This window comes from Tupaia chinensis, unplaced genomic scaffold (genome assembly GCF_000334495.1).
Source record: "Tupaia chinensis unplaced genomic scaffold, TupChi_1.0 Scaffold000221_1, whole genome shotgun sequence".
Lineage (NCBI taxonomy): Eukaryota > Metazoa > Chordata > Mammalia > Scandentia > Tupaiidae > Tupaia > Tupaia belangeri.
Genome location: NW_006159696.1, coordinates 1,557,321 through 1,567,883, shown reverse-complemented (window position 1 = coordinate 1,567,883; position 10,563 = coordinate 1,557,321). Strand labels below are relative to the sequence as shown.

General features: G+C 46.6%; 1 protein-coding gene across 5 annotated transcripts in view; it reads left to right on the top strand.

The window, feature by feature from the left end:
• SHLD2 (shieldin complex subunit 2) overlaps positions 1–10,563 on the top strand; it is a 73,684-nt gene continuing 63,121 nt past the window's right edge. For 3 of the 5 annotated variants that reach the window (XM_027771531.1, XM_027771534.1, XM_027771535.1), the window contains exons 1-2: positions 6,910–7,141; positions 8,768–8,947. The gene's annotated coding sequence lies outside the window, so the exon portion shown is untranslated. Of the gene's footprint in view, positions 73–286; positions 377–5,981; positions 6,184–6,908; positions 7,142–8,767; positions 8,948–10,563 lie in introns of those variants that run through there. The other 2 variants (XM_027771532.1, XM_027771536.1) reach the window with 2 other exon arrangements.

Here is a 10,563-nt window from a genome sequence, read left to right as displayed (position 1 = left end):
TCTTCAGTGCCAGTGTGACGCGCACACTCGAACCTACATGGGAGATGCACAGTTATGAAAAAAAGTGCATAGGTCTCACATTTTTTCTGCCCCCAAATAAACCATTTTCCATGGTTTCCCCTCTTACAAGCTGACGGAAATTGTTGAAGTTGGGCATCCCTGTGGGGACTGGCGCCTTGTGACGTCTGTGCTCAGTCACTGAGGCCGGCCACCCAGTGCCACCTTGCCAGCCTGGCGGTCTCAGTGCACTTCGGTGGTTTTAAAATGACACCTTTTTTACCTGCAGGACTGCTGTGCAGCTTGATGGGTTCACTAAGTCATCTTTTAGAATATGGAAGAGAAACTTGTTAATTCTCACCGTAATCTGTAGTGTAAGGTGAGAACCTGAATCGATTAAATGAATCTATCTCAGTGTACTCAAGGAAATCTTTTCTTTAGAGGTGGAGCTTATATTTTCCCTTATTTGCTGTAATTGGTAATGCTTATATTTCTATTCTCATTGTTCAGTGAAAAATATTCTCTGACCTGAATCTGAATTTATCTTGAGAGTCAAAAGATTAAGGTACCGAATTTCCCTTTCATTTGCTAGAACTGACCTTTCACCATTTTGCGTTGGAAGCAAAAGCCAGGAAAACCTGAGGCTTCCAAATGGTGCGATTAGCATCACTATACACATGGAAATGCTTCTGCTCAGGTTGCCTCCTTGGTCTGTTTGGTGGAGTGGGGTCTAAAAACTGAGTTCCTTGTTCTCCTTTGTCTCTATCTTGATAATGCTAACCTTCAGAAAAAGAAATATTTAACTTTGCTTCTTGTAGGGCTCGTTTATCTGAATTTAAGAAGATTTGGAAGGGGTAAAGAGCGGAAGTGTGAGGGACCAGCAGGTGGTGTGATGGTTATATCACTGGACTCCCATGTAGTTGACCACAGTTTGAGTCCCAGACTGGGTGGCTTAAACTCACGCCAGGTGCGTGTATGTGTGCCCAACACCCCAAGAGGAGAGTGAGGAGAAGGGATTGTGGCGTGGCCATCCCCTTGGCGTGATTTCTTGCTTTCTGTCTCTCTGTCTGGCAATTGGACACACCCTTTCCCAAAAACTTCTCTTAAAAATAAACATAGAATAGAGATGTGAGAATATATTTTATTGAGAGTCTTTAATGTGTAGATGTTTTAGGAAGAGTTTCTGCAAGAATCCTAATTAGAGATTTTTGCTATAGGCTGTTGCTCTTGCTGGAGAGACAGGAGTCATCCCCAGAGGGCACACTGCAGTCCCTTCATTCTCTAGGATTTTCGGCGTCCATGCACACAGCTGGGCTTTAGTTTTACGCCACTGGGTCTGGGACTCCAACCGTGGATGACCGTGCGGGAGTCCAGCGCATGGGTTACCACACCACTTGCTGGCTTCTTTTTTGAGAGGTGTTTTTGCTACAGGGCGCCTGCGGTCGCTGGAAAGACAGAGAGACAGAAAGACAGAAAGCGAGAAATCACTCCATAGGAGGGATGGCCACTCCGCAATCCCTTCTCCATTCTTCTCTCAGGATCTTGGGCACACATGCACATGTGCCCGGCGTGAGTTTAAGCCAATGGGTCCAGGACTTGAACCGTGGTGGCCTACACGGGAGTCCAGCGACATAGCCATTACGCTAACTGCTGGTCCCCGCAAATGTTTTTATTTTTAAAATGTTTATTGTGTTTGTAGACTACCTTGAAAGATTTGTTGTGAAGTTTTTTGCTGTCAGGCGCATGTGCCCGAGACAGAGAAAGAGAGAAAGAGAAAGAGGGTGAGAAATCACTCCTGAGGGGATAGTCACACTGCAATTCCTTGCTCTCTATTTTCCTCTTGGGATTTCGGGCACATACACGCCCAGCGTGATTTTTTATCTACCAGGTCTGGGACTTGATCTGTGGTCGGCCATGTGGGAGTCCAGCACCTTAACCACTACACTACCTGCTAGAGATTTTGAGCACGCGCACATACACATTGGCCTATTTTCCAAGCCCTCGGTTCAGTACAGGAACTGTGCTGGTGGCCTGGTGGGTTCCAGCCACCTTGACTGCTGCCCCGAAGTTACTTTTTCAAGTGCAGTATGTTTAAAAGAGTGACTTTACCCAGCTTACCCTCCTCTCCATTTCGTAAATACTTGGAGTACTTCTTTTCCCACTAAAACAGGTATTTAATTTCTGATCTAACGAAGGGGAACTTCAGCTCACAGAGACTGGCAAACTGTTGGTGGTCTCCCAGCTAGTAAATGGTTGGGTCAGCCATGTCTGACTTGAACGTTAGGCTTGTTCTGCTGCTCCAAGAAATACTTTGGGAGTCTGCCCCACTTCCTTTATTCATTGTTACGTATGAAGTCCAGTTGAATTTCAGCCACTTTGTATTTAGTTAGTTAGTTAAGGTTTTTGTCATGGGGCCCACGAGCTCGCTGGAGAAGAGAGAGAGAAAAACTGTAAGAGGGAGAGTGAGAAATCACCCTTACCGGGGGAGGGCCACACACAGTCCCTTCTCCTCCATTCTCCTGGGATTTCAAGTGCATGTGCTTTTCCATTCTCCCAGGATTTGGGACATGCATGCACAAGCGTCTGGTGTGAGTTTCAAGGTGCTGGGTCCAGGGCTCAAACTGCAGTCAGCCAGGTGGGAGTCTAGCATGTTAACTACTATGCCACCTGCCGGCCTCCGCCTTTGTTTTAAAGTTTATTTATTTCCTCCAGGAGTCAGAGATAGCACCCCAGCAGGGTCCTGACCCCAGGACCCAGCCCCGCTTCCAGCCAGCTCCTGCTTGGGGCCCGGGTTCCTGGCATACTCAGGTCGCCTGGAGAGTACAGCAGGGCACCTTGTTTTACTCCTGGGCTGCCATCTGGCCTCTCAGCTTTATGGTTGTTTCTGTCAGTGAATTTTGTTTTTAAAAATTATTTTATTTAAGTTTATTATTTATTTATTTTAATTTGACCAGAGAGGGATGGGGATGAGGCGGGGGAACGGTGAGAAAGCAAACCATGAGGTCCAGGCCTTGGACCGCCATCTGCCATGTGGGAGTCCAGTGCCCTTAACCACCATGTCACCTGCCAGTTCCGTGAATTTCTTTTTTTTAAGAATTACTTTATTTTCTTTTTGGAGAGGTTTTTGCTATAGGGCACATGTGCTTGCCAGAAAGACAGAGAGAGACAGAGAGACAGAAAGTGAAAAATCACTCCCCTGGGGGGATGGCCATGCCACAATCCCTTTTCTATTCTCCTCTTGGGATCTTGGGCACACATGCACATGCACCTGGCATGAGTTTAAACCACCGGGTCTGGGACTCGAACCGTGGTCAACTACACATGGGAGTTCAGCGACAGCCATTATGCCAACTGCTGGTCCCAAGAATTATTGTATTTAACGTCATCCATTATTATAGAGAGAAACAGAGAGGGAGGGAAATTGAGAAAGTAAGCCACCAGGTCCAGGACTCCAACTGCAGTCACCCATGTGGGAGCCTAGCGTCTTTTACCACCACACCTCCTGCCGGCCCCTCATCAGTGAATTGCTAACGCTGAATCTATAAAGAAAGAGCAAAAAGCCTCATTTGGAACCTCAGGGCGTAGACTCAGCCATAACTGAGCAAGTGTTCAGTCGAAGAGCAGAATAGGCTGGTTATGGGCAGAGACGGCTGGAGTTTTTGGGTGGGCTGGTCACGGTGCCGGGCAGGCGGCCTTCTACAATCCCTTCTCCTCCATTCTCCTCTTGGGATCTTGGGCACGCATGCACACACTCCCGATGTGAGTTTAAGCCACCAGGTCTGGGACTCAAACTGCGGTCGACTACATGGGAGTCCAGCGACACAGCCATTACGCTAACTGCTAGTCCCGTGTCTGCTTTTTTTTTTTTTGAAGTTTTCGCTATGGAGTGCGTGTGCTCGCCAGACAGACAGAGAGAGACATAGAGACAGAAAGCGAGAAATCACCCCCCGGGCGTTATGGTCATGCCGCAATCGCTTCTCCACTGGGGTGTTGGCAGGTGGCAGAGTGGTTGAGGTGCCGGACTCCCACATGGCTGACTCTGGTTCAAGTCCTGGACTTGGCAGCTTGCTTTCTTGCTTTCCCTCTTTCTCTGTTGCTCTGGGGTCAAAATGAAAAAATAATAACAATGATGAATAACATTAAATAATTCTTTAAAAAAATCACTCTAGGCATGTGCGCATGCATGACCAAAATCCTGAGAGGAGAGTGGAGAAGGGATTGTGGCGTGGTCATCCTTCCTTGCAGTGGGGAGGATATTTCTCACTCTCCCTCTCTCTGTTTCTTTCTGTTGAGTGTACGTGCTCTATGGCAAAAACCTAAGAACAAAACAAAACAAAAACTCTAAGGGATCTTCAAAAAAGTTCATGAGAAATGCATGTGAAAAAATTGCATGGATTTCAAATTTTTTCTGTACTTTAATTCTACTCTTCCATGAACTTTTTGAAGTCTGTCATAGTTTTAATATTAGAAAATATTTCAATTCATAAAATCACAAAATGTTACTCTCTAAGCTTTACCTGTTTAAAAATGCCTGTCTTAAAACCAAAGGTTACACTACATAGTCCTTGGAATATTTAAAATAGACTTCAGGCACAGAAAAGGACACTGTAATTAGTGTGAGTCAACAACCATCAGAATGGGAGAGGATTTTTGTTAACTGTGATAAGAGACTGATAACCAGAATACACAGGAAACTCAAATGGCTTACCCAGAAGAAAAAGATTAACCCAATTAAAAGATGGGAAAATGAGCTGAATAAACAACTCTCTAAGGAAGACATACAAATAGCCAAAAAGCATATGAGGAAATGCTCAACATCCCTCATCATAAGGGAGATGCAGATCGAAGCCACAATGAGATACCACCTAACCCCAGTCAGAATGGTGAAGATTAAAAAAAAAAACTGATAAGTGCTAGAGGGGATGTGGTGAAAGGGGAACACTTTACACTGTTGGTGAGAATGTAAATTGGTCCAGCCACTGTGGAGAAAAATATATATGGAGGTTCCTCAGAGACCTACAAATAGAGCTACCATATGATCCAGCAATTCCACTCCTGGGTATCTACCCAAAGGACAGGAGAACGCTCAGTCGGAAAAGTGCTTGCACATCTGTATTCATTGCAGCCTTATTCATGATTGCTAAGACGTGGAACCAACCCAGATGTCCTCAAACATGAATGGATTGAATAAGTGTGGCACATAAACACCATGGAATAATACTCAGCCATAAAAAACAACAAGGCCCTGGAATCTGATAGCCAGTGGACGAATATGGAAGATTTGTTGCTGAGTGAAGCAAGTCAGGCTATGAAAGAGAGACATCGTATGTCTCCACTTAACATATACTGACTGTCTGCACTCTATGGTAGAGACTGAAAGACTGGAGGATGTAAAAGCATTAAAAATTGTTATGGACACTAGAGACAAAGTGGAAGGAGAGTATGGGAGGGCAAGAGTATAGGAAAAGGAATTTGGGGAAAAAAAGAGAACTAAGACATTTGTAGGACACAGATATGGTTTATTATTATTATTATTTTTTGAGAGGTTTTTGCTATAGGGTATGTGCGCTCACCAGAAAGACAGAGAGAGATAGAGAGAAAGAAAGAGAGAAATCACCCCTCAGAGGGGATGGCCATGCTGCAATCCCTTCTCTTCCAGTCTCCTCTTGGGATCTTGGGCTTGAATGCACATGTACCCAGTGTGAGTACTAAGTCGCCGAGTCTGGAACTTGAACCATGGTCGACTACATGGGAGTCCAGCGACACAGCCATGCTAACTGCTGGTCCTGGTTTATTATTTGTTGATGAGGACGTGTAGAGTATTCTCAACTGGGGCGGACTAAGGTGTATGTGCTGGGTAAAGTCTCTTTACAATCTAAATGATATATAGCGATTAAGTGTATAAGTAATAATAATAAATAAATAGGCTTCAGACTTACTCGGATCATGAAACATTTAGAATGATGGACCTGATGTCTTGGCAGGGCACTAAGGGACTCTGAAATTCTGCCTGGAAACCAAGAGCAGATTTGCTGTGGGAGCCGACTGCCTTACGGCGTAGCCGTCTCTGCCTTTCACAGGGTAACAGAACGCGGGAAAGAGGCCACATCTCACCGTTTTCCCTCTAGGCCAACCTGCCCTGCATCCTTCCTTTTGTCATCTTTTAGAAGAGACAAGGAGTAGCAGGTAAGCGTTAAGGAAAATTTGGGGGAGAACAACTCAGTCTTTTCTAAAAAGATTTTATTTTTAGTGAAGGAATTTTCTCAGAGGTTTTTTCGTTTGTTTCTTTAAAGAAATGTACCATTCTTCTTGTGGGGTGTTTGTACAGAGATGGGTTCAGTCATCATGTAAGTCGGGGAACTGCGTTCTGTAACCCCCCTCCCTGGTGATTCACAGCATCAGTTTACATCAGATTAATAAAGGCTCCCCGGGTCAGCAGGCGGTGGTGTGGTTGAGGCTCTGGACTCCCATATGGCTGACCACAGTTTGAGTCCTGGACCTGGAGTCTTGCTTTCTCTCTCTCTCTCTGTCTCTTTCTGGTGGGTACATGTGCCCTATAGCAAATTAAAAATAATAATACTAATAAATACAATTAAATAAATAATTCTTTAAAAAAAAAAAAAGGCTCCTCCTGGGACCAGAAGTTGGTGTAAGGCTGTGTCACTGGACTCCCACATAGTCGACAATGGTTCGAGTCCCAGACCTGGTGGCTTAAACTCACACTGGGCGCGTATGTGTGTGTGCCCCAGATCCCAAGCGGAGAATGGAGGAGAAGGGATTGCAGTGTGGCCATCCCCCGGGGGGTGGGGGGGTGATTTCTCGCTTTCTGTCTGTCTAATGATATATAGCGATTAAGTGTATAAGTAATAATAATAAATAAATAGGCTTCAGACTTACTCGGATCATGAAACATTTAGAATGATGGACCTGATGTCTTGGCAGGGCACTAAGGGACTCTGAAATTCTGCCTGGAAACCAAGAGCAGATTTGCTGTGGGAGCCGACTGCCTTACGGCGTAGCCGTCTCTGCCTTTCACAGGGTAACAGAACGCGGGAAAGAGGCCACATCTCACCGTTTTCCCTCTAGGCCAACCTGCCCTGCATCCTTCCTTTTGTCATCTTTTAGAAGAGACAAGGAGTAGCAGGTAAGCGTTAAGGAAAATTTGGGGGAGAACAACTCAGTCTTTTCTAAAAAGATTTTATTTTTAGTGAAGGAATTTTCTCAGAGGTTTTTTCGTTTGTTTCTTTAAAGAAATGTACCATTCTTCTTGTGGGGTGTTTGTACAGAGATGGGTTCAGTCATCATGTAAGTCGGGGAACTGCGTTCTGTAACCCCCCTCCCTGGTGATTCACAGCATCAGTTTACATCAGATTAATAAAGGCTCCCCGGGTCAGCAGGCGGTGGTGTGGTTGAGGCTCTGGACTCCCATATGGCTGACCACAGTTTGAGTCCTGGACCTGGAGTCTTGCTTTCTCTCTCTCTCTCTGTCTCTTTCTGGTGGGTACATGTGCCCTATAGCAAATTAAAAATAATAATACTAATAAATACAATTAAATAAATAATTCTTTAAAAAAAAAAAAAGGCTCCTCCTGGGACCAGAAGTTGGTGTAAGGCTGTGTCACTGGACTCCCACATAGTCGACAATGGTTCGAGTCCCAGACCTGGTGGCTTAAACTCACACTGGGCGCGTATGTGTGTGTGCCCCAGATCCCAAGCGGAGAATGGAGGAGAAGGGATTGCAGTGTGGCCATCCCCCGGGGGGTGGGGGGGTGATTTCTCGCTTTCTGTCTGTCTGTCTCTCTTTCTGGTGAGCACATGTGCCCTAATGCAAAAACTTCTCCAAATTTTTGTTTTTTTAAAAAAGGCTCCCTGAACTTCTATTAGTAACCATTTAACATTTGTTGAGCACTTTCCAAGGCTTTGTTCTAAGACCCCCACGTGTAGGACTTTCTAGTATTTACAGCCCATGGTGTCCCAGCCACATGGCGAAGCTAGGGGAAGAGCCGGGGGATCGAAGCTGAGGAAGGCCGGGGTCCACAAGCTGGGAGCCCCTCCCTTGTTCTGCCAGTCATCAGTAAAAAGCAGGGTTAGCAGAACCAGCGTTTTCCCGACTTGTTTGGCTCTGGAACCGCATTACCCTTCTGTGTTCATACAGGGGTGAGCGGTCCATGCAGTGGCCCCTGGAGGTGCTGCCCGAGCCGGTCCGCACTTGTGGTCACGGTCTTTTTAACAGCGCTGATTTGGAACAGGACGAGCTGCTTTCTGACGTGGCTCTCTGTTGATAATACTACGTTAAAGTTATTTGTTCCTTTTCCATTCGGAAGCCTAGTGTTTTGCTTTCAAGGCATTTCATGTTCTCACTCACAATGACCTTCCCAGGAATTTTGGAAAGGTTGACATTGTTGTAGAGTACGTGTGAGGTCCTAAAACAGTCTATAATCCAAACCAGTGTTTCAGTCTGTGTTCTCTGCGATGAGGTCGTATTATTGTAAAATTGTAATGTTTAGAGGTCTTAGGATCACCTCTTATGTTACACTTTTATTAGTATCCTTGCAGGCTCCTCAGTGCTGTGGAACACTTAGTAATTCTCATCTGAGTTTGGGCATGGCTCTGCCTCTGTCCCGGGTATGTGACCTTAGAAATGTACTCCACTTCTCTCAATGACGACGATGCCTTGCAGGGTGGCTGGAGAGTGAATGCCAGTTTAGACCGCCAGTTCAGACCGCTCTCTATGGAGTCTCAATGCTAATTGCCCCCTTGTTCCTTTAAGGAGACAGTCTCAACTCTACCCTGAACGGATGACGGCGGTCGTTGGAAGGAAAGGGCACTTGCAAACCCCGGGCGTTCTCTGGTTTATGCTGACATTAGCTCCATTGCTGATAACGCGATCGTCACGGTGCAGATTGGATGGGAGTTCAATCCGGTTTCCTTCCTGCTTTCCAGCTGACATGTAAGCACAGCCAGGCTGCGCAAACACGGGCCTGTGTATTAGCTCACTTATTATTAATGTCAAACTAGCTTTGGTGCTGACTTCTGCTCTCTGAAATTTCACTGTTGCCGTGAAATCTGCCAGACCGTCAGAAGCTTCCCAGAGCGCTTGCTGGTTTCAGTCCTCTCCCAGAACCCGCAGGCGTCCTCTCCAGCCGGGTTTTCTCTGGCGCGTTTCAGACGTGTGTGTAAGGACAGATTGCTGTGTCCTCGCACTTGCCCCTGCACGCGCTCGTTGGGTTTTCACTGTGGTCACCATGGTCTGTGGGTAATATAAGCGTTTCAGACGCGTGTGTAAGGACAGATTGCTGTGTCTTCGCACTTGCCCCTGCACGCGCTCGTTGGGTTTTCACTGTGGTCACCGTGGTCTGTGGGTAATATAAGAAACAGTGTAGCCAGTTAAAACAGTGCTGTTGAAAATGTCTCTGAAGGATGTTTCAGTTTCACGGTAGCTTACTCCTTAAGCAAAGAGAAAGTCGGCTTGGGGCCAGCTTGTGGCATGGTGGTTAAGGTGGCTGGACCCCACATGGCCACCTACATGTTTGATTTGATCCTGGACCCAGTGGCTGGAAAAACACGCCAGGTGCATGTGCGTGTGTACCTGAAATCCTGAGAGAGAATAGAGAAGGGATGTGGCCATCCACTCAAGGGGTGATTTCTCACTTTCTCTTTCTATCTTTCTCTATCTCTCTCTAGTGAGTGCATGTGCCGTATAGCCCCCTCCCCCCAATAAAAAAGAGGGAGAGGGAGGCAAGACGGGTTTGGTGTGGGTTGCCTGTGGGCATTTCTAACATTCCCCAGTGCTTCCTGGCACTCTGGTGCGTAGCGAGCCCTTGGTAAATATTTATCGATGAGTAGAGTTTTATTTCAAGCCCCACCTCTGTCTCTGTGACTCCCGTATCCATGAAGGTTTCTCTGAGCTGCAGCGTCCTCACAGGTACAAGGAGGGTCCCGGGGCTGTGGGTAGGCTGGAGCGTTGAGGCGGGCACCAAGTACTGTGCCCTGCTCCGTGGCATGGTGGTTCATGGCACAGGACAGACACACAGTAGGGGCATGTGTCCCCTGCCACTCTCTGGCAGTACAGTGCCTTTCAGGCACCTCTGTCTCTGCTGTTGCCTGTGCACTTAAGCTGCATCCAGTCGGGTGGACGTTGGCCAGTTGAACGGCAGATATGTTCTTTGTGGCCCACGCCTGCAACGTCAGAGAAAACCGGTTTCTGTGGGACGGACTGGTTTGGGTCCTGACCTTGAGACCAACTACTTGAGCTAACTATGTGGAGGAAAGTGAGTAATAATATGTACAAAGCACCTCACTCATTGTCTGGTTTGTGTCGGCTCAAATAAATGTTTTGATTTTTTGCAAGTGCCATTTATCTAATAACTTCCATATTTGTTTCATGGATCCAGAGAGCCTACCCGACCCAAGCCCGTCAAAAGCAGCAGGAACATTGGGGATGAACCTGTGCGGGCGTACTGCTGTGGAGTGGTGGGATTAGGTTCAGCAAAAGCGGCGAACAGGCATAGAAACTGATGGGCTCATTACTGCAGCTAGGCTAGCATTTTTGACATTGCCTTTCCC